Source organism: Calidris pugnax, unplaced genomic scaffold (genome assembly GCF_001431845.1).
Source record: "Calidris pugnax isolate Ruff unplaced genomic scaffold, ASM143184v1 scaffold44, whole genome shotgun sequence".
NCBI lineage: Eukaryota > Metazoa > Chordata > Aves > Charadriiformes > Scolopacidae > Calidris > Calidris pugnax.
In genome coordinates this window covers 8568683-8594276 of record NW_015094506.1, presented here as the reverse complement: position 1 = coordinate 8594276, position 25594 = coordinate 8568683, and the positions used below count along the sequence as shown (strand labels likewise).

The window sequence follows — 25594 nt, the reverse complement described above, 5'->3', positions numbered from 1 at the left end:
TAACTGGACATAAAGAATCCTACTTACAAGCACACTATCAGAGTTGAAACAAAGGCAACCACACCAGGGGACAGAAATCTCTACATTTTTATACACACTCCTCTTGTTAGTATGCACTGCATTCATATAGCACTGTCCTTTTTTGCGCTACGAGGTTGACTGATGTTCTGTCAAATATCCAGTAGCTTTACTCCTCCTGCCCAGATAATTCCCCCAGTACTGCTGTTCAGTAATACACTCAGAGCTCTTTATAATCTCTCATGTGATCTGTACTTCCAAAATAAATCACATTTCTTCAATTAAAACTTAACTGATTCAGCCCATTGATGTGTTAGAAAGATCATAGTCTATTTTAATCCTATTTCATAAATGTTACTACAATGTTAAATAATCATCTTTCAGATCAGAAATAATGCCATGAAAATCCATATTTGTTTGGAATGACAAGTTTGCAGACGCTTAACTTTGCTGGAACTTGAAATGTTAAACCTGAAAGAAAAGAGATTAGTTCATATATGTATTTACATATTAATTTATAGTATTAGGTATAATAACCAGCTGTATTATTGTGAAGCCAAGTAAGGTTCTATTTCATCTTGTCACAAAAGTTCACAACAGTACCGATCACATTAACTCCCTATAACATCAGAAATCCTGTCATGAACGTTTTATACAAAATCACCACATGAACTATGATTAATAATGAATCAGAAGCATAGATTTATATGAATAACAAGCAAAGAGAAAAAAACCCTCTTATTATGGACCATTAGAGGATGATATAACTTACATATTTGTTATGTACTAGTATGTAGTATGTAGTAAACATCCCATTTGGGATATCTTCACATGACTGACTTAGACTTAAAACTTACTTCCGAGTTGTATTACAGAATTAAGTAACATTTTGGGTTTTTCAAATGAATAAGCCTAAATTTAGTCACTGTTAATTAAGTATAGTTTTAGAAACTCTACTATTCAAGTACATATCTCATTTATGTGTTTTTTTTTAAAAATTCCTCCTGTATTTGTGATCCAGATCTGGATCCAGAAAAGTGTTAAGTCTCTTCTTGTTTAAGAACCCTGACATTTAAATTCACTTGTTTCTGCTGTAATATTAACCTTTGAATCATAAAATATTTTCCATTCATGATTTGTGTTCACATTTTCTGATCAGATTTCTCAGATACTCAACAGCATAAGTAAATGAAATTTGTGCACAGAATTGAAAGTAAATGACTGTGTTAACTTTAGTAGTAGGAATAAAAAATACGGAAAAGGTTAAAATTTGCTTTTCATATGGTACACTATGTTTCTGTATCCCATACAAGAGGCTTACTCAGCTGGGGGCAAAGTCTTAGTTTTCAGGAACCCATTCCGTGTTTCACCCTAATTTGGCCAGAGATAGATACAGCTGATCTTTTCTCAATTGATACCTATCACAAGGAACTTACCAAGTGCTGATGTTCCCACCGAGCCCCCAGGAATTGGGTTCTCCCCCAGCCTGTGAGCCCAGAGGACAGAACCAGCATGAGAGCGCCACAGACAGGTTTTCCCATGGAAATGCAGCATGGATGGACTGGGAAAAATTCTCCCAGATCCTTCACGCTTGAAGATTTAGAACCATACATAAAGTTAACAGAACTTTTTAAAACACTGGAGGTATTGGCGCTTCAGAGCTGCCCAGGAGATAAAAAAATCTGTATTTAAGTCTGGAAAACAGAGGGAGCAGAGCACGGTGCACCCACAAGCACCCTGAAACTTCAAAATGTGTTCCCAGAAAATAGGTCCCTGCTGGCAGAGCCCTCTGAGGATTGACACAGAAGCACCAGTTCAAAACCAGGACGCTGGGAGGCTGCTGGATGGAGGAGTTTGAAGCTCAGCAGGATGCTTTAATGTGGATATTTCCCTGCTACCACCCCAGTTTATCCTGCTCGGGCTGACACCAAATGTGTCACTGTGTGAACACCTTCAGAGAGAGCTACAACTATATAAAATTGCAAGTGCTACAGACCAACGTGACTGAAACCTCACACAGGCCAGGGATTCCTCTGCATCAGTGGCCAGGGAGCAAAGGGGAAGACAAATCACAAAACACCGTGGGCAAATCACAAAGCAAAAGATGGCGAGAGATGGCATGAGCTACAATGAAGTCCTAACTGTACAAGGAATTTTATCTGTTGAGAACTTAAAATGCAAATGTTACATTTTATTAATCCACTTCTTAACTGCAGATACAACTAATGCAAGCTCCTGAAATAATAAGGTAAAATGGGAATTTGGAACCTATGAGAGATGAGTGCCAGAAATTTTAAGAGGATGAAAAACACATGAGAAGAATAGGAAGACCAGAAAATGGGTCATTATAGTAACCAGATGAGAAATAGCTAACGGAAGAATTTACATTTTACAATAAAATTAAAAGGTAACTATTTGAAGGATACCAGTAGGTGACATCTACAAGGCATTTGTGATAAACCAGAGTACATTATTTTAATTGTCTGTTCTGGCTTTTCAGATAACTTTCCTGTTTTCTTCTTTGCAAATTCAACTTCCTTCTCTCTCATCTGTCACTACTCCCTCTCTCTCTCTTTACATCTTATTTTCAGCTCAACAGACCTGAAATTCCTTTTGCCCTTGCAGCTTTGCTCTAGGTCCCCTTTATTTCTTTATAGCCCTCCAACCAGCTCAGAAATTTAATCTGAATATGCAGCCATATTCCCACCATGTCCAGCTGACCACTACAGAGGTGACAGGGAGAAATGACAACAAACGAATGAGCAAAAACTGCTGACCAATGAATAAGGTAAAAAGCACAGAGAAAAACGGAAAGGAAGCTGTTGGATTAATAATAAAATCAGATTTGATTTAACGGCATCTGCTCTCCTCCATAAGCAGTGAGATAACCATGTAATAAACATTTTTAATGTATGCTTAATTTCTATTATATATGTCATTTATGGGATAATCACCCAAGCTTGCAGAAAGACACCGCCTCATTCTTCAGCAATCTCTGTCCTTATTTTGCACCTCTAGGATACCGTTGAAAAGAAGAGAACAAACACCCACATACGTTTCTATTCTTTCGTAGTCTGTACAGTAAGTCTTCTGCACAATTGGTGCTGCTCGGAGCACCGCAAGCAGCTCCCCTCATCAGCTGTGACCTAGGACGACTTAGGATACTATCAGGCATAGTATGATTGTTTAATCCTTTATTGAGATAAAGCATATAGAGAAAACAATGCTTTAGCAATAGCAAGCATTTTGCAGAATGGTTATTCAATAACGTTTTACAGAAAGATTTGATTTTGTGACTTTCGGGCCATGCTTTGGATTTTTTTTTTGTTTTTTAAATTGTGCATCTAATTTTTAGCTATTTGAAACCTTATGAAATCTCTTCACTAGGACACATTATCTTGCTGTCTAAACCAAAAAGGTTAGTGTTATGATGCAAGAAGTACATAGAAAATGTCAAATTTTACTTCTCTGAGTTTGTATTTTATTATTTTGCTAATAAATTTTGTAAGCCCCCAGGAATTGGCATATATGTTAAAATCATCTATGGTCAGCTTTAGCAATGTACAAGCTTCAGTGGTTCAGAATTTCATATTTTTAAGAAAACATGGCATGTGTTTGTATCAGCAAGTTTCATCCATCATTATCCATCTCCCTCCTACACCTTTCTAGTATAAAAATCCCTTCTGCTTGCTGACAGCATACTAATTTGGCTTCATTTAAATGCTAAAGCAGCATAGTCCAGCTATCTCATTTAAAATATGTGTAAAGCTGTGAAACAATTGACAAGCACAATGAAGTGTGTCTACCATAAGATCTGCATGGAATTACTTTTCAATAGACACTAAAAAGCCAAAAGTCTACACTAGCAAATTTATTTTTCCATGTATATCTCTTAACATCAGGGAATGGAAAAGGGCAATATTTACCTAGCAGCTCAACACTTCATATTACCTGTTAAGATTAAATGCCAGGTGACATATATCCAAAACATATACATATATATATAGGCTTCTATTTGTGCAAGGGCAGTCACTCATAACTACAACCACATTTCTATTCTGTGTCTGTAATAAGAAAATTTGCATTAACAAAGCATCAAATATAAATGAAGGGCAAGCGGTATTTCCATATATGAATAGTACAAAACCCTAAATATAGAGAGCTCTTCAGACAAGACCTGGGCTGGTAGCCCTCAGCGGTACCTTCCAGTGATCTGCGTTGACAGATATCCCAGACTACCCTCCTCATAAAGGCATAGTTTTATGCCATAAAATGAACCTTGGAACAATTAAGCTTGAAAGAGCATGTTTGATTCTAAATTAGTTGATTCTAAATACTTGGTGTGCAAGTATGTGGAAGTGTGTAAGTGGGGTTTAAATCAACACACCTTCATGTATGATGCATGATGTGTGTATCACCTTCATACACACATACGAGAACAGAAAGAAGGAAAGAAAAATGTGCAAGCGACCCCTCCTACCACTGCAGAAGAGCTAGCCAAAAAACACCTGAGAAAACAGCTGACCACCAAGGCCTGGATGTGATTAGCATCAAACTGCTCCACGTGAGAGCAAACTGGGAAGAAAGACTCTTACATCTGGAGTGGGCAACTGATGAATGTGCTCACAGAGCCCCACACAGTCCATCTCAAGTTAAAAATCAAGGCAGCTTTGCTTCCCTCCACCCCCAAGCGAAAATGCAGACACAAGCTAGTGCGTGAAAATGTCAAGTCCAAGAGTGAAGAAGGTAGTTGGGCAAAACCCGACAAACTTTACAACTGACATTAAGATGAGAAGAAAGCAACCGTCTTTTCTCTTTAAACTTTCTAATTCCTGAAAGGTTAAAGAAACACAGAGATTTATCAGCAGAAGAGTCACTAGTAAAAACAATTTGTTTCAGAGAGTAAACATAACTGTTGTTGTGTAGATTGCAAGAAGACAATAATTGTCATTGGACACATCCATATTTCTGGGTATAAACATCTCATTTACAGTTCAGTATTTAAAAGAAACAAAAACATGGAAGACTTGATCATAGTTCTAAACCTGCATTGTGCAACAAGACTAACGCAGGACTGAGCTAAGGAGCTGACCCATATACTGAAAAATAGGATCTAAAATTAAATGGGAAAACGTACATCATTATTTTAACTTAGCTCAAAGTTGCACAGCTAAATCTCTGTGCAGCAAACCGAAAACTTATCTATACACTGCAGATTATTATGCACTCAGTGAACACACAACATTTACATCATTTTTGCTATGTTAGTAGTATTGAATTTTTCATGCATTTTAAAGTTGGATAAATGGTTAAGAAAATAATTCAATAGGTCAGACATTTCATTAACTAAAATATTAACAACAAAATCGTCCAAGTAGAATAAAAATGCCCTTTTTTTTCTTTTTGGCCTTGCCTGTGGACCTATGTATTTGTTCAGAACAGCAGAACCCACTGTGAATCCTTCTAAGCTTGCCAGAAATACCAGGGTGCTAGACATCTGGGGCTGCACAACCTAAATTCCCTGTTGAAATTGTTTCTCTTGCTTCCTAGCTAAAACTTTGCCTTCTGCCTAGATTTACACATGTAATTGGTCAAAGGTGCCTTGTTCCCAAAGGAACCTTTGCTTTAATTTCTGAATGTACACTGAAATTCAGTTTAACACAGTTTAATAACTTAATCAAGCATGAATGCATTAGAACTTTGAAAGTATCTAAAATATTTTCCACAAGTTTATAAATTACCTGCCTGCAATGATCTAATGCCAATGAAAGAGTCTCTTTCAAATACCACTTATTGTTAACAAGGATGAGATCATGGTTTTCTTGATGTCAATGGCAAAATAGCATTGACTGCAATGAAGACAGTGTCTCGCTTGGACATGCTCTATTCCAATAAAATAGGGATTACACTGCATTGCAGAACTGAAAAGGATGGGTACAGTTAAAATGAAATGCTAGAATGAAAGCTGACTGTGTAAAAATAGTATTTTCTTATCTAGCAGACCTACACTACAAATATATTCAGTCTCATAGCTGCTTATTCTCATGGCTAGAAAAACCCCCTAAGACTACTTTTTATTTCCACTTCACAGATGACACATTTATGGTGAGAGCAAGCAGACCCAGTTTATATTGTCTCTCGCTCTTGTGATTTCATCATGAGTCTCACCGAAGTCTATCCTCCTCCCCAAACCACAAACTTTCAAGTCTCAGCTTTCATTAGGAAAAAAAAAAGATACAAGTCCCATGACTGCATAGAAAGCTTTGAATTATCATATTGGGGTGGGGGTGGTGGAGGGGCAGGGAAAGGGGGGAACCCCCACATCCTAATTTTCCTATATTTGAAGCCTGAGGTTGACTCGCTTTTCATCATCTATATAATCACTAACTAAAGGACAACTGAATTTCCAAATTCTACACACAGTATCAGTCTGCACAAGCTGGAGCAGCCCTACTGTAAATACTGCCTGCAGAATTCTTACCACCATGTAAAAGTGAGAAAGACAGCTTTTCAGACACAAATTAGACTTAGGCAACATACATACTGTATTTAGGAGAAACCTTTTATTTCCAAATTTGACAATTCTTACCTTGTGGTCCCTAAGACAAAGTGAACACGGCACTTTATTACCCTTCAATGTAACTTCAGCTGTTACCCTTCAATAAATCTTTTCACAGCGCTGGGTTATGAAAGGTCCTACCTTTCACTTAGGTAAAATGAATTTATAATCTCTCAGGGACGCAAAGAAAAGTTTGGACACAATCCAAATGTAATCAAACTACTTAAACCAAAAAACACATGCAACGACAAATGACAGAAGTTGTATAGTAATATTTCTCTCTGGCTGTGCTCTGTAAAGAACTCTGCTGAGATACAGGTGTAATGGACACTGTTGTCAGCGTTAATCCTCTCCTTTCAACCCACTGACACAGCCTGAGGCAGATCTGAGAGAAGCTGGGGACAACCTGCAGTTTTGACATATCTCTCCTTCTTCTTGACCCTACAGGAACCTCTCCCAGGCTGTTGGTGTCGGTGGCAAGCAAGAGCCACAGATCAGCTCATCCCAGTCACAATGTTAGTGATATATAAGATGCAGATGAGAGCATCTTTCACTAATAACTGCTCCTGATCCTATATTGTCAACTCTCAACCTTTCTAGCCTGCTTCATAAACACCCATGTTTCACTATAGAAGCTTACAAGGAGTTAAAGCAGCCCAGGTCTTGAGAAGAACAATGCCCACAGTGGGACGAAGGGAACTGGATGCATTGAGTTTAGTAGGATTTGTCCTTGAATCTCAGGGATCCAGGATTTCTATCATTCTATGGCAAAATACGAGAGAAGACACAGCTCAGCACGATGAAATGAAAGAGGGCTGTAAACTGAACATCAAATGACTTTGCTCCCTGCTCTCTCCAGTTCCCAAGTACATGTGCTCTGACATGGCCTCCTGCATCACTAGATAAATAAGAATAGGGTTGAGCAATAGGATTTAAGAAGAAAATTACATGACACAGTATGTTTTACTTCACAGCATGCTAAAAAATGATTAAAGAAATCTGAAGAAGAGGAGAAGACTTGCTCTTTTAGCTTTACTTTCAAATACAGCAATATAACACAGAACCATTCTGATACGCTGCTGCATGCATCACTTCTATGCCTATTATCCAGCTTCTTAGAAAAATGATATCCAAACCTACACAATTTATCTTGGAGCAGCAGCACAGGTTTTGTAGAGTGAGAGCTTATGAATGGTAAAACAGGAATTTAGTGTGGTGAAAACACAGTCCAAGCTCAGGGGTCTAGTCTCCTCTCACTGCTTTTATATACTTCCAATATTCAGGAAAATTGCGTAGAAGCATTAACAGCAGAATAGACTCCTGTGAAATGAGCTCACAAATGAAATCTAGAGAGGGAGACAGCAGTGAATAACTGAATCTCCTGAGCTAGAAGAACACCATGCTGGAGTGTCACAATAGGATATACAACATGTGCTACTGTGCACCCACTTTTCAGTGGACCTGTGTAATTTATGAACTTGACAGCAATGCCATACGTACCCACAGGCTCTTCCTAACCTCCCTCCCGCCCATCAGCATGCTTCCACAGAGAACTGCCAAGGAGACTGACACAATGAAAATGCAGTGGTTTGGCTGCCTTTCAACCTTCTATATACCCTGGAGACAGGAGGATTACTTATTATTAGCAATTATGAAATTTAATCTGCTATACTACATTGTATATGATCAAGCTTTATTGTACTCTAGTGAGTCTTACTGTAGTATAAACATCAGATTATAAACCTATTTTTTAGTGCACTGACTTTAATTTTATATAGAGTCAACTTTCCCTGTTGCAATGCCGTCACTTCACTCTGTACTGCTCATAGACTGTGGCCCTTGAGTCATTGAACAATATAAGTGTATGCTTCTATTGGTGCATAGGAGAAAAAAAAAACTTGATTGGTCTTTCCTATTTTCTTTTTAACAAATGAAAACCTGAAGCACATGTGGATTAACTGATAAACTTAAGGCTGCAGATAAAACTTGGCATACTAACAGGAATGAAAACCATATCTCCTAAATCCTAATGCCATGTTTTATTCACAAAATCATCCTGGCCTTACTTGCTGTATCCACACAATCAGAATGGGTCAAATAAGAGCCATAAAAAACATCCACCCTGTGTGCAGTCTGGCCAGGCACTAAAAGAAGTGGTTCACAGCCTTCGTTCTCTGCAAGCCTAAAAGCAGATGTTCCAAACTGTTTTCTTACACTGCTCTTTGTTCTCATAAACTAATGATATTTATGAAAAATCACAACACACTTTCTAACAGACTGCTAGCTTAAGTGAAAAATTATTATGATTACATAAGTGACATTGCATTTACTGAGCACAAATATAAAGGAAAAAAAAATTATAAAAATACGTACCCTTTGACCAATCAAGGATTAGCAAACAATAATCCTTGTAAACCAGCAAAATATCTGATTAAAAGGAGACGAGAAAGCAGAAGTGAATTTTTAATGTAGCCATCTATCATGCCACTCCGCCACCTTCCCTTCTGAGTGGAAGGCATATTTATCTGCCTTTGCTTTCCCCACCCACTACATAGCAACACGTACAGTGAGGGATTCTTTCCCACAAACCGTAACGTTCTGCTAAATCCAGCTACTCTGTGGCACAAGCTTTCCCCCTGGGCAGAAGCTGCGAGTGCGAGGTGCTGCTGGCCCTTCTTAGTCACATTGTGCTACCGGAGGGCACTTAGCACAGTGAGGATGGTGGTACGAGAAACTACACGCAACCCAGTGAGTGCTTTAATTTAAGCCAATATGCCACTCATCACACTGTGACTTATTTTAAAGAGGCATCTCGTGATTGACATGTGCCACCAGGAGCGTAAGTAATGGTGCAGTTTGCTATGGATTTGCACTTCTGTCTCCATAATCCTTCCCTTGCCCCAGACCACAGCTCCTCCCTCCTCTGTACCTCCTTCTACTCCGTAGTGTCTCCAGCTTCCTCAACCCTCATAGTAATTTCAGCTTCCCACCACGGCTCTACTACTCCTTATTTGCAGTTTTTCCTACCCTTAGCACAACATTCCCACCACAATGAGGATATTAAAAGGGCTCCCTCTCCTCACTTCCATGAAAGTTGCGGGAACTTAATACCTCTGAAATAAACTGTTCTTCCAGCTCAAATGCCCAATCAGTTCAAAAGTTCAAAGGACTGACAGCATAATAGCAAAAACGTACTTCTTTAGGTTAAAAAGTATTCCTCAAGAGGAAAAGTTAATGGAATAAATCAGTGTCCAAAAATTCTAAAAAACATGTCTTTTAAAAATAATGATAGCTCAGAGCAAGAACCTCAAATCTTGTTTCTTATGTAATTTCAACATAACTGCAGTTATTTAATCATCGTTCACTTCATAAAAGGAGCGTGATACTCTTAATACTCTTTTGCTACAAACAGAAAGTTAAAGCGCTCCAAATTCAGCCTCAATTCTATCCTTCAGCAGCAATAAACACAACTTGGCGAAACAAACCGAGGCTGTACATTCACATCTACATAAATGACACGACGTTCATGTAGAGTGAATGTCATTCCACGCTCATGCCAGAACAGTGATTAATTAAGCAACTGTCTTCAGTGATTTCTCTCACCTGAGCATGCACATCCAGAATTTCTATTCAGAATTCTTTTGACTGAGACTGGAAAAAGAGGTTTGTTGCTTAGGACAAGCGAGCACCAGATGGATTTCTAAGCTTATAACACACCAATATAACCATATTAAAGCATTTTGAAATTAGAAACAATCCAATTCTTTGATGATTTATCCACTAAGGAAGGCATTTTTATCAAAATAGCCATACAGTTAATCCTCTGTTCAGGAAAGAACTAAGTCGTGAACCCGACTGTTCAAATCACAAAAACAGCAAGCAGGCAAATGTTATCCTGTGTTAGAGTTTGATTATTACGGCTGGGGAATTTTAAACAGCAGTGAAACGAATTACACAAAGCTCACTAAATCTAGGGGGTTAAGGTAGCCCTATAGTCCAGGCTAGTATGCCTCTGTGTGATGAGAATGATCCAAGGACTCTCTAGATGCTCCCGCTGCCAAGATGAAGCACCCAGGGGAGCTGCGCTCCAAGCACCAGGGGGCTGCTGTCGTAAGGGTGAAACTTCTGAAAGTGAAGGTGAGGATGAGCAGACAGGCAGTGACTGACCCTGGACCCATAAGCTTCCTTAATGCACAGCTTTCACTTGATAGCATATGAAAACATAAAAAAAAAAATTCCTCTAACTTCAAGACAATAGAATTACGTATTCTGAAGGCCTTATCCTGCACTGGCTCCAAATACCTTCCTTTTGATGATTCACAGAAGAGTACCATTCTCATGTGTCCTTTTGACTCATGCTGGAGCATAATTGCTGCTCTTTTTTTATTGCTGCACCCATTTTCTCTCATTTGTCCTTTCTGTTTTCCTTTCATTTCTTTTAATCTCCTAAATTAGATACACAAATAGCTTTCTAACTTTTATTCTTTTTAATTCTTTTGCACTTTGGCTCTTCTTTCTTTTCTAAAACTTTTCAGAAGCCAGATACTGTGAGAGTGCCATTTTACCTCTTTTTATTTAATCTGCTCATTTCCTTTGCTGAAATGAAAGCCAGAGGATCAGGAATACTTTAGTTGTTAAGATACTGCCCAAGCCTGCAGCTATTTACTTATGAACTGATTATGTGAATGACTGTGTTAGAAGTCATTAGAGGTCTAATGGATAATGTCATGTATGATTGAATATAAAAGCCACAAATAGGTTTCCAAGCAGCAACATATATGTTACCCACAGCTGCAAACACTTGTTAGCACAGGTGAGGCACATAGAGATCAACTTTGATATCTACACCATGCCACTTTTCCCTGCCCATCAGCTGTCACTTGTAGACTAATCTTGCTCTCGTATCACAGACTGATAAACACCACTTGAATTCTGCTTAATAAAGCAGGATCTTGTTTTGTAAAAAAAAAAAAACAAACTGAATGATCAGCACAACAGATAATAGCCTTTTGAAAGATGAATCCACCAGGATGAGACAATTAGTATGAGGAATAACTCCTGAGTGGAGGTGAACTGTGGTTTTCTGGAGCAACGTGTGAATGCCTGAGAACCAAGTCCAGAGTGCAACAGGTGAGCTTGCGGGTTAAAAAGATTTGCAACTGCTAAAAACTGATTGATGTGGGGAAAAGGTTAACGTTTGCTCTGAAAATAGCTGAAATACACATGCAATGTATTATTAAACTTCAGTCATTGCAAAGAGGAAAGCTGTCAAAAATTTAGGCAAGGGTGACTTGAATCATACTAAAAAAAACATGCTCGGCTATAGCACACTCACTAATTTGGCTTATGCCAAAGACAACTTTCTCTAAGTCAATATGGCTTCCATCATCCTGAAGGAACAACTGTTCAGCTTCAGTGTGACCACAGAAGTCCTACTCCATGCACTCAAACATAGCCTTCCTGGATCGTGAGCAGCAGAGAGATCTGGTTAATACATCTCACGTAGCAGACAGTTTCCTGGCTAAGAGTAACCTGACTGAAGAGGAGCAGCAAGATGATGTGGAACCCACGAGGGCTGTATATGCTTCCTTCCCCCAAATAACTGCAAAACTGAACAGCATGAATGGCAGTGCCATTTTTGGTCACGGATACAGCATCCAGCACTACCTCTCCAGGCCTGTGCCAGCAGTGGAAGCAGGTGGCATTAGCATTTGCCCTGAAGGCAACTCTGACCATTCTGAATTTCCAGATTTGTGTGAGAAAGGAGGCAGTGGAGTGACCTGCAGACCACCTGCTGGTCTTCTTGGAGGCAGAACCCAGATGGCAGCCTGCCACCAGGAACGAGCCAACTTCTGCCCTGGTGACTGACAGGTTTGGTCTTGATCCCTGGAGGTAAACGTATTGCTGCTGGAAAAGCAACCCGTCTGTGAAAGGCCAAAAAAAAAAGGTATGAATGGACAATTTAGGGCAATAACTACTCCTTATAAATCCCTTTTTTTTTTTTTAAACACGTCTTGTTTTGTTTCTGAAATAACTCATTTTAAGACACTAAATAAATGATACAGATTCTGCTGCTTCACTAAATAACTGGACACTCTTAGTAATTTAGCAGTTTTTCTACACACAGCAGAAGGAAATATTCTAATGAACTGATTATATTTTTTTCCACTGCATGGAGTACATGAAAATAAGCAATTTCAATAATCATTATTACTGCTACAGTATATATTAATACATTTCGTATAAATCATTGCCGCTACTATCAACTCAGCTACTGCTCCTGCAAATAAAGCAATACCTTGTTACCTAGCAACTGAGCAAGTCCCTGCTCCACTGAAAAAAAAAAAAGGAAATATATGTATTTATATATCCCCTTGGTTTCACGTTGAGAGAACATCCATAGAGAACAAAGAATAATCCACTCAAATGCTCTGAAATTCAATATTTAAATAAAGTGTTTGATCCTCCACATTTCATGAGTATCTTCAGAAGCTAGGTCTAGATTAAACATGCATTACCTCTTACTGACAATATAATGTTCTTGCTATGCGTTTCCTGGAATATTTTATTAATGTATATATAAATACACAGACATTACACATACAAGTCATGACAGGCTCTTAATGCTACATCTGATCTGTATTAGAATAGGAATAGCTATCACAGGGCTTTTTTAACGTCCGTTTGCTTATGCTAAATCAGTTTCCTTCGCATTTAACACAGCAATGCACAGTATCACCTCTTACTGATGCAATGTCTCTTTTTAAGGATCTGTCATTTGTACAAATTATTCCTTGTGTTGCATAAAAAAAAAAGTAGGTACTACAAAACCCATCACTTCGTTTATAGTTCATATAGTTCTGTTCCTGACAAATTGCCAACATTGTAGTTTAGAGGGTAAAAAAATTAACAAGTAGCTTAGGAGTCCTACTTGCCCTGGGCAACACACAAATTGGGCAGCAGCCTCTGAACCCTCTGGTTATCAGCGTGTGCCTGGTCCACACTCTACCCCAAGTTGGAAAAGGCAGCAGAAGGATTCATGGCCCCATGACCGCACAGTATGAAGACATACCCTTCACTGCGACAAGGACTGCCAATAAGCTTGTGCAACAGAGAGAATATGAAGTCATGAAAACACTGTCCTGAAGACCCACAGTTTCTTCTGTAGGTAACTGTTCTCATATTTGATATTGTCTAGGTCATCATGCTGCCCTCAGATCCAACACGAAATACATCTGGAAACAATGCAAATTTCACTTCAAGCTTAGGGGCTAATCGTGAACCACTACTGTTAATCACAAATTAGGTGATCACTATACAGCGTGCAAAAATTTTGAAAGCTGCTCCCGGTAGCAACATCTGCAGTGAAAGTATTCCAGAAACACGCTGTTCATGTTCTCTTGAAACTTTTTAAAGTCACCTATCTCTTAGACTGCAGGGATACTGGCTCAGTTATTCATAACACAAAAGTATACACAATCTATATCACGCTGCCTCAAACATCTGTTGCTGCTGTAATCCTTGATAATTCATAGCAAAAAATATTCAGAAAATGATATGCTTCCACCAAAGGCACCTCATTTCGTGCAGCTCTTACCATTATCTCTGAGTGCTATATACTAGTTTGAAATCTTTTGCAGCCTGGTTTTGCCCATTTTTTCACATTCATACAGTCTTTACAACTAGGTACCAGAGTTCACCTCCCAGAGGAACGTGTGGAGTTCAGTAAAATGCATAATGCATACAGATGGGTGAGGATGAAGTATCGGCTACTATGGCATTCAGAAGCCTCTTGCAATAAAAATTTTAGAAGCAAGTGAAACACTACAACCTATACATCTTACAAGGATAAAGCAAACATCAGAGACCATACCCTACAGGCTTTGCATGACGAAGTCTGTGCATATTGTCTTTCCCTCTGGAACGCAGTCTTCAGTGACAGATGGCACAACCACTACCTACAGATGGCTCAAATGGGGGCTCCATAGCTTTGATAAATACTGCAATCAACTCCTAGGATAGGTACGGTTCAGGCAGCACAGCAAACACAGGGAATAAATCCCTCAAAAACTTCTTAACTGTAGAATAATCACACGCATAGTATTATCCTAAACAGACAGATGAAAGTCCTGGGCTCTTACTGAGCTGACAGAAATTCAGGACTACTTAAAAGGAGGTCAGTAGTTTAGGATAAAAGTGTTTGAAATGAGCATCAGTCAATTTTTATCTACTTCATCCAGAAAACCATTTCCACTTTCATCATGGACCAAGCGCTCCTGGTGAAAGTATTCTTGCTTTCCAGTGGGATTTGTTATACTTTGGAGGAGCAATCAACCCTATCACTGACAGAGCCTTGGTTTGGTTGGTAGAAAACATCCTTGCCTCAGACGAATGATTCACTACAGTGAACAGAAGTATTTGAATCACTACTATAAGAAAATCAAAACTCATGGACCGATACTGGGGCTATTTGTGGCAGACTAGCATAATCTTTTCTAATCTTCTATAGAAAGCTGGGAATAAGAGGAACTGGAGTGATTTTATAAAGGAGCATTTGCTTTAGCTGAGCATACGTTTCAGGGACCCTGGTCTCTCCCTTGCTACCGTGAGGAGGGAGATATGATTTGTGGCAACACAGCACTACTGATGGGCCATGTTTGATATCTGCCTTCAGCCCCTCATGCTTCGTACTATATGAACAAGAGTTTCCTACCAAGTGGCATCTATCAGAACATTCTCATTCACCAAGCACTGTGATGCTATGGGCAGGTACGCAATGCAAAATACAACAGTTCCAGAAATTTGTGGCCATTCAGCTAAGTAATAGGAATATTGCACTTTCAAGTTGATTTCAGGACACAGAAGGGATGCTCTCTGAAAAAACCCTAACCTGCCCTTTGATCTAATATGCATACTCCTTGTTACACAGAAGTATCTTACATACCAAAGATAAACATACATAGGTATAAAAATATCTCCCAGATACATCAGGGAGGGTGGACTAAGGCTCCATTCAGAGTCCTTGGATTACACAACAAGTTCCCTAGCCCACACCTAGAGTATAATAGAAAATAATATCTTTGCAGGATCTTCACAAATGTAGGTCAATAAGTCTTGTATCCCAAAAAGTAAAACAACCCCATCCCACCATAAGCAGGTAATAGGATGGTTCAAGGCAGCCCTACCAAAATCTAAATTAGAATATGCCTACTTGATTCTAGTCTGTGGAAGAAGACATCAGAATACAAATAAAAACTGTAATAATTTAAATCTTGATTACAGTCCAATTACTACAGTATCTAGAATCTCTCCTGCAGACCTGGTTTCTATTCCCTTCTGCCATCACTACATTTTCCAGAATATAAGCAGACAACACTAAAAGTGCCTGTTTTCAATTACTGCTATCCACAATTTAATAAGTTTACTGTCCCTAACTTCCAAATTTCATAGCCTGAAAATGTATTGTAGAGTTAGGGGGGTGTCCACTTTTTGAGAGCTTCAAGAAATAAAAAAAAACTGTGTCAAAATTTTTTACTTAAGACAAAATACCTCAACTTTTATCCCTTTTCAGATTATAGAAAACCATGACTGACATTCTTCTTTTTGAGGAACTGCTGTGTAGAAAAGGGAGACAGAGATTGCTATAGTGTCAATGTAATTTCTGAATGCCTCATACAATCTTTTGTAATATGTCAAAAGTATAAACAAAAACACTCCATGTGTCATAGTCTACAAAAGGTATCAGGTTTTATAGCATAACAACACATGACAGCTCTCTTAATACTTCTGATAATTCAGTAATTATGTAAATATCTTCAAATTTGATTACACAGACTCACACACACCATTAAAGTTTGAGCCAAACTTAGACTGCTTTATGTGTAAACGCAGCAATGTGAAAACCTTTAGTCTAAACTCAGTTATTTCAGTTTTCATACTGCTGGACTCAATCCTCTGCTCACTGCAGCAACATGCAATGAAACATGACTCGAAGTTACATTTACGATCCCCTAATCCTCAGCTTGAACCTGTAGGATGTGGGGATGCCCCAAGGCTCAGCTAAACTTCAACAACCTGCTCCCTCCCATGGGCAGGAGATTCTGACCATCTTCAGCAGGGTCCCGTGTTGACGTGGGACAACAGGAAGGACAGGGAGCTGGATGGTGAGGTCCACCTTGGAGATCATCAGTCAGAGGGATTCTCCACACACACTTCAGTAAGACAGCTCCACCTCTACTTTGCCCACAGAGAAGCACTAAGGCATCAGGACAAAAGGTTAGGATTTGGATATTTGGAATGGTAGATGTGAATAATGTAGTAGGAGATGCATAATATTAAAGTATCAGTTTCAGACCAAAGAACCAAGAGGGAGGTGAGTGGCAGAAAAATGTAAGATAAACCAAAAGTGCTAAATTCCACTTAATTTACATGTTGACTTAATTTACATGAATTGACTGTCTTCTTGCTATTACCACCTCATTAGGAGCACCTGACCTGTAAGGATTTCCTACTTTCCTAGTAAATTAAAGAAATACTTCAGGGATATTACTAGCTTTTAAATGGCCCCCTCACGCTCTTAGTTATGTTACCACTGCATTAGGATCAGCACAACAGAGTTTTAACCAGAACAGGTTGTGGTGGCTGAAATAAGATATTCTAAAAATAAGATTTATAAAAATGTGACACATCAGCCCCTAGCAATAGCAACAATACCAGATATAGCTTCTGTATAATGCATGAACACAGGATTACTTCCATGAATCAACAGTTTTGCATGGAAGTATAAAATCATCATCACATAAAGATAACTAGAAGTGAAGATTGGTTAGAAAAGAAGAGATTTTATTTTACATGACTATTTGTACCTCCAGTGATATAATGAGATTATGAAGGTCAAATAACAATCCTATTACTTAAGTTACATAACTCAAAATAGGGTGCATGACAATGTAAGAACACAGAAGACAACTGCTGTTTTGTATTTATTCACTGCTTTCAATTCAGATTGTTTCTTTTACAGTATTTCTAGTCTAAACTGCTTTTGCAAAAGGAATTTTCTTAACACAAAGTCTTTAAGTTCTTATACCATGAGGCAAGAAAGATTTTTTTTTTAAACAAATTCTATGCTATGCTCTGCAGATAAAAAAGGATTCTTCTTTTGCATAGTCCCAGCATAGATTACCAACCTCAGACACTGGAGCGCAGCAACCTGGGGAATCTCTTTCTAGTCTGACCAAGCTACTGTTCTCCACTGGTATGGTCTGGCTGCTACCGGCCATTACCAAGTCCTCAGGTACCACACATGTACAACGATGCACCACCCCAAGAGTCAGCAGAAGTAAGTGGTAGCTTTGCTTTACTTGTGAAAATGATTATGAAATTGATTGATCAAAAATAAAGAAGCTTCCCATCCTTCTGTTGACTACAGTGGTCTTTGGTAAACATAATAACAAAGAACATCTAATCTTGATACAGTCAATTATTTAAACAGAAAAAAAATGCTATTTTGGGGATATGACTTGCTTTTTAGCTTATGCTTTAAATTGCTTTTATTTTTTAATGAATATTACCAGCAGAAGTATAGTCCTGCAGTACTATTCTTAAATACCAAGACCGAAGGATTTCAACAAAACTTTAGACCTAGGAAGGTCACTTGCTTGTATACATAGTAGAACTATATTTCATATTTAAATTAAATGCAGTTCAAAGTGAAACTTAACATTCTATAGCCAAGCTTTCCAGATCAGGACTGCCTAATGTCAGCTTCATATTTCCACAACTGGGCATTTACAGAGACTATCAACTATACTAATGCTTCCTCTAAAGGCACCTTTCCCTTTGAAAACCTAATTTTTAGGCCCCCAAAATGGAAAATATTGGTCTCAAGCTTTCCTGTTCAACATTTCATTTCGTCTGACATTTGAGCCAATTAATCGTTCAATGCAAATGAATCAAGAAGTAAGTAAAACCACATTAGAAGACAGCATCTTTAGCAAGAGTCCATGAGGCTTCTATCGCTGTTAGGGCTTTTATGACAGTGATGGCAATAGGGGGATGCTTACTGCATTCAGAGAGGTATGTCAGGAGCTGCCCGAATGCTGCCTCACTGCATTTATAAGTGAAATGTACTCTTATTCCTTGTCCTTCTTCCCAGTATCCAGGAATATTACTCCTGACAAAGTACGTGGGACACGACCTTCAGCCTGTGCAGTCAATGAAATCAGTGGTGCTATGACAATTTACACCAGCTGAGAACCTTGTTCGAAATCTCCAAGTGCAACCCCTCAGGGCACGTGATGCTTTCTTCTCCTGCCCTATGCTTCCTTGAGCGTATCATCACTGCAGAGCTACAGCTTAGTCCCAGACAGCTCTGTAAAGAACAAAAATGGTGACAGCAAGCCTTAGAGAAGGAGCAGGAGTGCTAGTGGTGGAAAGGGCATGTTTCATCCAGGTCAGCCCCAAAGATTATCCTGCGCTGGTTGGTGGATGCTTATGAAGTGAACATGACACAGACAGCACTAAACAAATACTTGTTATTACTGTGCTGTGTTTAAAGGAGAAGTGTGGAGCTGTTTGGTGATGAGCAGAGGTGGTTGGGTGCAGGCAGAGGTTTGGAAGCACTCAAGACAGCACCATGTGATGACCCCCAAATCAGTATCTTGTGCTAAGGCAAAGGGCCTGTTAATCTCTCACACAGGTCATAAAGATACTCTTTCAAACAATAAAAATTAGAATCAACAGAATCCAAGTAGAATATGATATTAGTGCTCTTCCCATACTTTCACACTTAAAGAAGTGCAACTTTGCAGTGTTGGGACAATATGAAAGATTTATTGTTATTTTGCACAATACCTAAAAATGACATGGACAGTGAATCAAATAACTTAATAAGCAGCAGGGAAACACCTAGGAAAGGTTAGTACAACAGATTTTTAAACCTGTTAACTAAATAATTTTACTGTGAGTTTTTAAATGAAGATGAGTTTTGGAAGTCTTTTTATAACACGTCTCCTGCAGAGCCAATCTTTTCTTCCGAGATTCCTGATCTGGGCATAAAGTGGATTAGGATTGAGAAATTCTCACAAAGGTCTATGAAAATCCTTGAATTCTGTTTTTTTTGCTAGTGCTAAGTGAACAAAAACCACCACATTCTGATTTTAAAGAAAAATAATAACTTCCATTTAGTTTTGTAATGGCTTCAGTAAAAATACAAATGAGTCATACAATACTTCCCTTAGGTTTTGCTCAAGTATTTTTCTGTGTGACAATTCACTCGAATATCCACTTACCTCTGTGGTAGTTTATAAATATTAGTGTTGAAGTTCTATGTATTTTTATCATATAATAACAATGCAGGTGTTTCACAAACCAATTGGGTACTCATTAATAATGAGCTTTCCAGGTGACTGCACCATTAACAAAGTAACACTTTCCCTAGATTTTAGAATTACCTCCGAAAACATACCTGGAAAATAAAAGCATTAGCAAAGCATGACAATGGTATAAAACCTCTTTGATTACAGGATTCTGATGGAGATAATTAGACAGTTTTCAGTTATCTTTAAATTTAAGTGTTTTAACTATTTGCAAACTGACATTTACCCAGAATATTTATTTATGCAAGAAGTGACATTATCTAAGACTTTATAAAACATTAAGGAGTTGCTAATTATTTCTGCAAGCACCTTTTATGAATCTATTTTAAAAGATGAGAACCTTAATATCAATTCCAACGGGATAAAATGAAGCCTAAAACCAGTCAGATGACCATGGATTACAGCAGTAGAACTTTTATAATTAAAGTTTTTCCTATTATACATGTATAGACACACACATATACACACATTTTAGTATTATATAATAAATCTTGGTGAACACTGGAATTGACTTTGCATTTTCCTACATTAGGAATAATTACATCCAGCCATTTTTGTGGCTTACCAATTTACCAGTGGCTTTTATCGTCATTCACAATACTTAGAAATAAAAAGATATGTGTAATAGTGTTCTTCACCAACAAATACATGAAGAAGAAATAAATTATCTTCAGTATACCCTTGATAAGAGAGACGTATATTCTCACTGGTATCTTTGCAAAAGCTAAGGCAGCATACATGCAAACACCCAGAAGTGCTGGAGGTCTGAGTCCACTGCGGTCTGGAAGACCAGTCAACTAAATGAAGAGTTTAGATGACCATTCACAGGCAAGCAAAACAAGTGTTTATCACTTTCATGTTTCACCATGTTTAAATGTACTGAAAATCTAAATGTTTATTCTCCACTGTAGAGAAGCACTTTGCAGAAAAAAACAAATATTAAACAATGGGCTAAAATCTGCTGTCAAACAGGCAAAACTCCCTGGTGACTTCATCTGCTATTAAATGCTACCTGGTGACTGCAGCGACTATTAAATTTACCCTTTTTACAGCATCAGAACTTAAAGTATTCTCAACAACAGAACAACCTCTTTGGATGTTTGCTGACTGCAGGAACCAGGGACAGAATGAACAAACCAATTACATTTAACAAAGCTCATACAAATCACTTTGGATTTCCTACATCAAAAAGCAGCAAAAGCATAAGTGAAGACATGTATCTTCCCTTAACGCATCCCAGTTTCATGTTTCTAGAAAGAGCAAACTCCACAGGCAAAGGCCTGGGAGAAAGAACTTCCATCTCAAGCTTCCTAAGGCCTATTTTCCCCCACCTGACACTTTGGGCACTGCTAATAAGCATACAGCAGGTGTGGTACATTTAGTAAACATAGGATGGTTACAATTACTGAGTTCTGGACCAGCTGGAATTTCCAATTGGTTTTCCCAAAGGAAAACTGCCCTTCTTTTTGGCAATCCAGAAACGGATCATGCAAGTGTTGGAAACAAGTCAAGATACAAATATCTACAAGGGGAAAAAAAGTACAAATCCTAACCATCTGCAGACCGAGTATGTCCCAGTGTCGATGACCATGTTATAATGTTGAGCAAGTCCTACCAAGTGATAAAACAGCCAGAGATTTTACAAGAGCCTCAGATACATTGCCCTTCCTCATCACACCTTCTCTTGATAAAGCTGCGTTTCAGCCATTTGCTTTAACCCAATCTCAGTTCTCAATGCAGAGATGTATTGGGATTTGAGACCTATGCTGGGTATCATCAGTACACTGATAACACAGCAGCGTATACGTTCCTGTGGCTTCTCTATCCAACCTCATAAGAATGGGCCAAGCAAGGACTATGCAAATATCATCTGTCTTCAAGAAAGGCACTAAAAAACTCTTAGAGATGCTCCTCAGTCAACTAAGTTAGAAATATCCCTCTAGCAGGAGGCTGAAGGCAGTACTTAATGAACAGAGGAAGACCAGAGATGGTCCTGGATTTTCTCTTCTGTGCTTGAACATTTCCAAGACAATAGGAACCTGTTTCACTCTGTGATCCAAGGATAGAGATGTGTCTCCAGGAGGTCTGCCAGCACTTCTTAACCCAGAATCATTATTCTTTTAGCAAGAAAGAAAGGTATCTCTCCGATGTTTTTCTTTTGGTTAAGGTTTGTTCAACATTAGTATCATCCCTCCCTTATGCTGGGCATAATTATTGCCATCTGAAGCTATACATGAAGTTGGGCACAAATGTCATTTGCAATATTTAAGATAATTCATTTCACAGAAATTCGTTGGGAGGGTGACAATATCAACAAGATCCTTTCATTTCTTTAACACTATGCTCAAGCTTGTGAGAGTGAATCCAGCCCAAATTTGAAGGTTTTTTAAAATGAGGAATCTTTGGAGAGAGGAAGAAATGCTTCCTGGTTGACTGAAGGACCTTTAGAAAAATTCTATTGCTCCAGAGTACCTAAACAGAGAGGCAGCAAAAAACCTCCAACATCAGGCATCTCCTCCTATTTTCTCAGACTACTCAGCAGTATATAACTCCATGTCAAAAGCTATACGCCCACTGAAACTCACCCCAAAACACCCCACTGGCTTTACATGCAATCTGCAAACCAAGACTATCTCCAAGAGCAATTCAAACAAGGCAGCAGACTGGTAGCGTACAGAGCTAAACTGTTGGGAAAGAAGCATGTGAAGACTGCATCTTTGAATCTCAGTGCTCAAAACAATTTAACACGCTAAAACACTGTACTGAAATTATCACATTTCAAAGCTTTTGTCCTCAAAGGCAAAAAACCACAGAAAAACTATGGATACGGACAGCAACCAAATTATGACAACAAAATGCTTTCACTAGCTTGATTACCTTGTCAAAGCCAGGTTTATCTAAAGCATAACCCTTTGATACTTGGAACCGAGACTACTGTCTTGTAGACAAGCTGGCATAGTTGGCACATGGACTAAAAGATCAAGTACAAGCAGCCCTCTGTTATTGCCTACACAAAGAGAAAAATTACATCGGATTGCGAAGAGTGCCAGGCTGGTACAATTTTCTGAAGGTGTTTTTCTCCAGAATTTGACTGTGATTTCTTAAAAATAAGCTTGTAGCTCATATAACTGTGAAGAAAACATTGAAAATGTGAACTAGTATAAATGAACATGTTCCCAAATGTGAAAACAATCCCAAATCATATCTCCCAGAGTAAAAACTGGCCAGTTCATCATGACGACTGTTGATTTGGAAGACTAATATAAATTTTCAACATTTAACAAGCAAAGCATTGCGATAATAGGATCATCAGGGAAAAGGTCCAGTCTTATAAATGTAATATAGTCATGCTTGGGATCTGGCAAATGAATAAGATTGGACCCAGAATGATACCATTCACTCTCATCTTTGCTTTAACTTCCAGTCTGCATGCTGAGCAGGTCTCTCAGGACCAGGAGCCAAGAGAGCTTAAGTCCAAGGCTTGGCAGTTTCTCAGTCTGCTCAAAGCAAGGTGGAATTTTACAATTTGTGAAGAATATTATTCATTATGCCTATCACTAACATTTAACAAATAAATACCAAGATCCTTACCAAAATGCCAGTTGTTCAATGTTAAAACAAAGCAAAATCTGCATCCTCCCAACTCATGGAAATAAATTAAAATGAGCATTTCCAACACAGAATTCTGACTCCTCCAACATTAAAATGTCTTGCTCTTGTAATGTAAGTGAAATCATGACTGACCTGGGTCACAGCTCCCTCCTCAAGTTCCTCAGTAGCAAAACTCTTACCGAGAGCCGCTCTGCTTTAGTTTCTTAGTTCAGCGCAGCCTTCTTTGATAGCTCTGTTCCTAATTTTCACATCCTCCACCCTCCCTTTTAAACTCCACGTGTCCATCTCCAGTTAGAAGTGTCATTTTCTCCTCTCCCCCCCACCTCAAGAAAAATGCTAAGAAAAAAAAGCATCAGGCCCTCAGCTTTCCAAATTGATTTTGGGGTACTGCATTTAAATGCCTTCTAAGTAGAATGAATATGTATAGTATATTTTAATTTGCCTTTTTACTGGATGAAGTTATCTATTCCCGACTATCACATCTCCTTTCTCTGGGGGAAAAAAAAAAGGATAAAGGAGCTCATCAATATTACAGAAAGCAGAGCTTACTTTGAATAAATCAGCGAGTTTTTCCAATTCTCATCTGTCAACCATTTGCACAAATTCTTCAAATGGAACTTCTCAGGTGTGTAAGTTTAGGAGGGTCTGCGAGCAACTGCACAACCACAGCTTGTATGAGTTATATACATATATCAAAAAGAACAGATGTCTTAGTGAACAAGTACCGCCAGACTAACATTCATCAGTTACTTACTCTCCACCCTTTTCAGAGTATCACTGAAATTTTTAGGATGCCATCATAACGGAGTTTTAACTCATTATGGTAATTACACATGATAAGGTCAAGGTTTTGTACCTGGCAAAAAAGTATCAACTTTACATGAATGCCTACAATCTGTATTAATATTTATTCAGGGAAAAAAAGTCCCCATTATAATGTGAAAACCTTCTGCTGAGGTTTTTTTTTTTAGCATAATATTATATTTTGTATTTTGGCACATACAGAACATGACACAAATTGGTTTTTAGTGCGCATTCAAATGAGAAGTTACTACCATTATGTCAGGGTCTACTTTAACGCCAGTTTGTCTCTCATTAACAGAGTAAGTGAAAGTGTTCTTTAAGGCACCATTGCGATACATTGTATCAGTAACCCTGCCACAGATGGATACTAGTTTTGCTCATTAATGCCGCTGCTGACAAGAACGGTACAGAGCACACCTTGCTGTTGTGCATGTGGGCATGCATTGCCACTGCCCACAGAAGAGAAGGAATTTTGCAAGGCACATGGCAACATGCAGCAGTCCACATGCTAAAAATCCTCAGGAAAAGCGTTACTGCACGTGTGAAGCAAATCGAGTTCCAAACGAATTCTCAGGTATCATTTTTTTTTTCTCTCCCAATCCCAGCACTGCCTTCTCGCCATAAGCTGAAATAGCTGTGCGTTAAGACGTATTTTGCAAACACGAGCCTCTTCTGAGAAACTGAAGCATAAAATCATCATTCTGGTCTCTATACACACTTCTGCTTTCATCCTTTTTTTTTTCTTTTTTTTTTTTTTTTTTTTTCTTTTCTTTTTAAAATAACCGTAGCACTCAGCTCAACAAGCCTTCCTTAAATAACCGAAAGGACAAACAGCGGTGCCTCGAAGCCCAGACCTCGCTCGACAAGTTTTAGACCAGGGCACACACACAGCGGCCAAGTTCAGAGACCGAAGCAAACCGAGGGCTCGCAACGCCAGCGCTGCCGCGGCCGCTCCCCGGCCCCCCCACACCCCCCTCCCCCCGAAAGCGGCGGCCGCAGCCTCCCAGCCGCCGTTCCCCCGCTGCAGCACAGCCGGTGGATCCACACTTTCTCCCCCTCCCCCGAGATTCAGCATTGCTCGCAAACGCGGGGACACCGGGCCGGGCAGGCGGGGATGCTCGGGGCGCCTTCCTTCCCCCCTACCCCACGACCACGCCGGCCCGGTGAAAACTCACCGGCCGAGAGCACCGACCCCGTCAGGCGGCTGCAACTCCTGCCGCCCCGC

At 39.0% G+C, this 25594-nt stretch overlaps 1 protein-coding gene across 5 annotated transcripts in view; it reads right to left on the bottom strand.

The window, feature by feature from the left end:
- The window catches only part of ANKS1B (ankyrin repeat and sterile alpha motif domain containing 1B), a 455905-nt gene that overhangs the window by 66092 nt on the left and 364219 nt on the right, over positions 1-25594 (bottom strand). The window contains exon 1 of one of the 5 annotated variants that reach the window (XM_014963685.1): positions 25545-25570. The exons of the other annotated variants lie outside the window; for them this stretch is intronic. The gene's annotated coding sequence lies outside the window, so the exon portion shown is untranslated. Of the gene's footprint in view, positions 1-25544; positions 25571-25594 lie in introns of those variants that run through there. 5 annotated transcript variants of the gene reach the window in all.